General features: G+C 43.7%; 1 long non-coding RNA gene across 1 annotated transcript; it reads right to left on the reverse strand.

Annotated features, from left to right (window-relative positions):
• Nucleotides 1-778: 778 nt before the first annotated feature.
• Nucleotides 779-3,134, reverse strand: LOC144119424 (uncharacterized). Its single transcript, XR_013312360.1, has 3 exons — nucleotides 3,086-3,134; nucleotides 1,586-1,672; nucleotides 779-1,154 (listed from the first exon to the last, which is right to left on the reverse strand). It is a non-coding gene; the product is annotated as an uncharacterized LOC144119424 (long non-coding RNA).
• Nucleotides 3,135-6,068: the final 2,934 nt, after the last annotated feature.

Below are 6,068 nucleotides of genomic sequence, written 5' to 3' on the forward strand. Positions count from 1 at the left end.
CGGCACCAAGTCAAGAACTAAACGAGTAACAAAATATTAGCTCATGAGGCATCGTCTAAAACTACGGTAAAAAAGCTGCACATACAGGAAACTGCCCTCGAAGCTACATGGAAAAACATCTGAAAACCACCAAGTCAGAATTAAAACCTTTTCTCCTTGAGCAGTAAAGCTCAATCAGGCACAAATGCCTGATTCAGTTTTACTGCTCTAGGAGAAAAGGTCCCGCCGCGGTGGCTCAGTGGTTAGGGCGCTCGACTACTGAACCGGAGTTCCCGGGTTCGAACCCCACCGCGGTGGCTGCGTTTTTATGGAGGAAGAACGCTAAGGCGCCCGTGTGCTGTGCGATGTCAGTGCACGTTAAAGATCCCCAGGTGGTCGAAATTATTCCGGAGCCCTCCACTACGGGCACCTCTTCCTTTCTTTCTTCTTTCACTCCCTCCTTTATCCCTTCCCATACGGCGCGGTTCAGGTGTCCAACGATATATGATACAGATACTGCGCCATTTCCTTTCCCCCCAAAAACAATTATAAATTATTACAAATGCACAAAATATTTTCTAAAAGGTGCCCTGCACGAAACCTTCTGAAAACGAGAATTCTTTCGAGGTGAGGGACATTGACGTCTTGCTCACGCAGTGGTCAGATGTGCACCACCTATGGAAAACATTATTGGCACGCGTATCAAAATACTGCAGAAATGTGGAAAATATTTATTATCAGAATAAAGACATCCATAAGCAAAGCGCAAGAAGCTTTGCCAATGAATTCCTTACTGCCATTCAAAGAACTCTAATGCAATAATATTAAGGAACAACTGCACTATGCCTGCTTTCATAGGTGTTATGGTGCTGCAAGAATTAGATTCCATTACACACACATCCACCTCTTAAATTTTCCAAGGGAAACAGAATCGAAAGTTCTTGCTTGAGCAGCATAATAAACCAGCTTGAGGAAGGCTTGGACTGTAGCACTAACTCCCAGAATAGCTTGTACGCAACATAAGGTAGATTATGCTGAACATCAATAATCCTGATATTATGGCAGCAGTGGAGTGAACCGCACTGGTGAGCCTGCTGAGTAGTCATCCTCCCTCGACGAACCGGTTCTCAGCCACTTCAGGATTTCCTTCGGAGAACGGCATGCATGGTGCGAGTCTGCATTTTACACGAAAACAATAAAACATTTCATATAAGTTTACATTGCTATGTGGTCCGTATAAAATTCCAAGGTACTCCTCATTAACGATGTGTTATATTACGCATGCTAACGTTACCAGAAAGAATGAAATCTGCCGATGTGGCGAGCAAGCGCCAGCTGTTATTTCCTAAACCATTCCAAAGAGGCAGTTGCGGTTTCGGAGAAAATAGCTCAAGACGGCTTTATAAAAACAATGTTTTAGCTAAAAAGCTACATGTTAGGAAATGTATTGAAGGTTGTCAGGCCATGCAATTCTGCATGAACTGCTACGAGCTATTGAAATCCACTGGCCTGACTGGAGAGTAAAGTGAATATAAATGGCACAAAACGCCATGAGAAAAGACACGAAAATATAGCGCGCTTCATAAAAACTTACAATCACACTAACCGCAAGTCAGGTGTGGCAATTCAGTGAGACATCAGAAAACATAGTATCTGTGTCTGAGTCAGCGACGCAACCCCTTCCATGGGTCCTCTGCAATGCAATACAAAACATGCATTCTTTTCTATACCAAATATCTGACATCTTGAAAGGCAGTCAGCAGTGCCAAGTTAACATATCTGCCGTGTCTGCGGTGAGTAGACTAAAAAAACTACTGATAAAAATTTGCACGAGATCACTGCATTACTTCACAGAAACATTTCGTGCATGATTCTTGACCAAACCGCGTCGTGTAACACGACACAGAAAAGAAGACTGATACACCGCTGACTAACAACTGAGGTATTTATTGCTTTGCTTGCAATAAATACAGGAGGATTCATCCAAAATAGAGAAAAGTAAACTCATGGAACCATCATTTTGTCACATCTGCCGTGATTGTTTATCCAGATAAGCAATTTCTTTTTGGTTAATATTAGTGACGATGTGCTTACACAGGTTGAGCAATTCTTATGTATCATGTACGCCTCATATATCTCGCGCATTAGCTATCGATTAGATTTATTCAGAATTCTACATCGTCGAAAGTATGGAATGAGTCACAGTCCAACACGTGTCTTGCTAGCTTGCTGCCATATCCTCTCTGCGCTGCCGACATGTTCCATTCGACGAATGTTGACACGCTGGCCCTATTTGGCCAACGTATGATGCTCCGCATGACAGAGGGATCTTCTAAACTAAGTCACGGTCGCATCCTGTAAATTTGACTCTTCGCTTCGTCTTACACCGGGCTGCCTTTGAAGCACCTTTGCTGGGCGCGTTCCATACTAAGTTCACAGCAGCCTACTTGACCACTTACTTTAGCGCGTGGCTGACACTGTGCGCATATGGCATGATGGCTAACTTCCGGTATTCTTACTGGAGCCTCGTTGGGGTAGATCGCCAAATTTATTTAATAAGCTTGAAGTCAAGGCTGCCGATAAGTGGGCACAGAGGACCGCACTTAGGCATGTTGCCGTACACATCACTCTTCTGCTTTGCAGAGGTTTTGCTGCTTTGTCCGTCCAAACTGACTCTTCAGCAGGATTGCGCTACAGTCGACACGTGCCTTCAAGATTACCTGACACCAGATGCGTGAGATTTCATTTCCTTGCGGAATGACTACGTTCTTCAAGCATCGACCCCGTTCCATGTGACCTGTCCGGACCATTTTTTAAAACACCGACAGCCGGACTTCAACTAGAGTGGGCACAGCGGACCGCATTTAGGCGTGTTGCCTTACGCCTCGCTCTTCTGCTTTGTACAGGTTGGTTGTTGTTCTAGTGCAATTAGAACTGACTGCCCCGGTGTTTGGTCCTGTCATGCCCACAGCGCTGTGTTATCATTGCCGAAGACGTGTTGTGTGTTTGCGCGCTTCATTTGTTTGGGGATATTGAATCTAACCCTGGACCCGATAATTCCAAAGAAGATAGTTCAGAACTATTACAGCAGTTGCTTACAGCTCACCTCGAGTTAACAGCCGAGATTGTAGCCTTCAGGACATAACAGGGAAATCTGTAAAAAACAATATCTAACTTAAGTGCACACTTTGCGGATTTAGAAAAACAAACAGAACGTACTGATAACAAGGAACGCACAATTCACAGCATGCTGTCAGAATGGGCCAATATGCAAGATTACAGTATGCGTTTCAATTTAGGCGTTTTGTTGTAAGCCAGTTACCTAATGAGACGGAATCTGGTCTTAAACGTAAGATTCTAACAGAAATCTTCTCATAAATACTTAATATCTATTTTACTTCGGTCGGTAGAATTCATGGTTTAGGAAAGAACACTGTCAACAGGCATTTGTTCATATTTTTCCAGGATTACACTGAAAACCAAAAAGTCCTGCAGAACGCACACAAGCTCAAAGGAAATAAATGCATCTATTAAGAATGTCTACTCGAAGAAAACCCTCAGGAAACAAAAACTATTATGGAATAGTGCTAAAACTGAAAGAGACAGTAAAATGAAGGTGCCTTAATCAATGACGAGTTGCTCTTGCTGGCCAAATGTTATCGTGGGATGACACCACTAGCACAAGGTTGAAAATCTCATCGCAGAGCACACGAAACAGTGAATGACGTAGCGCGTGGAGTATGAAGGAATAAAGACTTATAAACATAAATGAGCGGAGCATAATCGACAAAAGTGAACATCTTGAACATTTCTTGGTTACAATCTAAATGTCGTCATCACCGCTGAGACGTGGCTCCGTGAAGAAATAGATAATAATGACGTTTTCCTTCCAGCTTATCAAGTCTATCGACATGACAAATTATCAAGAGGTGGTGGAGCGGAAGTTCTGGTTAAAAACAACATTCATATGACCAACTCGTCAAATCGATGACCATGAAAGCACTTCCCTTAAGCCATCTTTTAGGGCGTGTTCCATCTTTTTATTCACTGTTTACCGAGCTTCAGATCTCCCTCTTGAGTTTCTGCGCCATTTGTCGGAACACATGTCATTATTCTAACAATAAAACGTCTTTCCTGTCTGTGATTTGAACTTACCTGGCACTAATTTGGATTTGGCCTAATCAAACTCACTACATTCAGCAAATTCTGAACGTTTATTTGATATTTTGCTGTCACAATTTGAAACAGGTTGTAGGACAAGCTACACGTGTTCATCGCTCGTCTGGCTGCGTTCTTTACTTCATTTTTGTGAGCCGCTCTCTTGAAACGTTTTATGTTTTGATTCATCAGAGATTGTCTGATCATGAGTTTGTGCATTTCGCTTGTGATATCGTCCTGATAAACGTACCGTGCTGTCCAATACCATACTTGTAAAAGATTTCTCGCGTGCTAGGTTTAAAAGTGTATTAGACTCTTTAGATCTGAGTCTGAGCAGCTTTGAAGGAACTGACACGTCTTAATTGTAGTCTAAGTTTCACGACATGTGCACATACTGTATCAACTAACAAGAGCTGAAAAAAACTGGCAAATCTAATCACCGAATTACGCGAGAAATCTTGCCTCTCAAAAGGAAACAAACACTTAAGACGAGCACGTGTCCCTCGTAGCATCATTCAAATGAAGCAGGCTTCTTTGACAAAAGTGTAGCGGCTGCTAAGTGACATTACTTTCAAAAAGTTTTGCCAAATTTCATTCGTAACGCCCGCCAGAAATTCTGAAACTTTTTACGCAAACAAAACAAATCCCTACCTGCGATGATGCATGAGGGCACGTTGCTCACCAACAAAAAAGATATTGCTGAGAAGTTCAATTCATGTTGTCACAGTGCGTTTTCGGAACCTGGGCCATTTCCTTTCCCCAAGATATCAATTTGCAATTTTCTGTAAAGGGTGAGATTCCCCTAGCTTAGCAAGCATTGTGCAAAGCCTGCCATTTTTTAGCCTGCAAGACAGCAGGAAAATAAATAATTTCAGGGCATATGGCAATAAAATTCGTAGGGTTTTCAAGGGACTATGCAATAAATTAATTGAGATTACATAAAGCAGACGAGAGATAGGCATTTCATCACTCGTCACCCCAATGCAAGAATTTTTAAGCTAGCATCAATAACACCGAAGATATAGACGATTTAAAATTACGCTCTTCCTCTACCCCCTCAACTCGTACACGCGGGGCACCAGACAAAAATAAAGAAAACAGCTCTGGGACTGGGCCCCGCCCATGAATACGTCATCCGCTGACGTTCCTTTTGCAACTTCCGGTTGTCGCTCCTAGCACCCCAGCAGCAGCGTCGGCGGCGTGATTGCGGCGCGCGTCGGCTTTCTTTGCTTGTCGTCTATTGTAGTTAGCAGTAATAGACCGGAACCTCAAGGCGCGACTGCTCGCGCTTACGGCCGCGATGGGCATCGAGCCCTATGCGTTCACGCCGTACCGACTGAACGCCAGTGACGACAGTAGCGACTCGGCGAGCCACTGCGAGTGGCTCCGGAACTCCATACAGAAGGAGGCGGCAGAGGAAAATTGAAACCATATGCGCCAAGGCAATGCCCTGGCTCGCGCTTGCCCGAGAGAGTCGTGCGGTGGCACGAGCAGACGATTTTCACGGCTACCGGAAGTGTGCCTGTGACTTCGTGGCTGCCGTGGCTCCAGCGAATGAGAGCGTGTGGTGGCCTGGCGACGTCATGGGTACAGTGACGTCATCTTTCACCATATAAGTTTAAAAATAGGTCACTACGAGGACACCAATCAGCCCGCAAATTAAAAAAAACACGGTTTTTTAAAATTCATAATAAACTGCTGGTTCAGTTTTGAAGAGTCATACTTGGTGTGAATGCTTCTTAGCATCATTTCTAAGCATTGAAAACATTTACAAATGACTTATTATTCATTGCACAGTCCCATAGTCCCTTTAACGCAATAAAACTGAGTAGAGGTCATGATTTTGCTTTGCTTGGCCGTCGACACATCTGGGGACAATATTACACTCCTGTTAAGCTTGTCTGATCTGTTTGCACTGCAACAGCCGCCGC

The sequence above is a fragment of the Amblyomma americanum genome, chromosome 2 (assembly GCF_052857255.1).
Source record: "Amblyomma americanum isolate KBUSLIRL-KWMA chromosome 2, ASM5285725v1, whole genome shotgun sequence".
Lineage (NCBI taxonomy): Eukaryota > Metazoa > Arthropoda > Arachnida > Ixodida > Ixodidae > Amblyomma > Amblyomma americanum.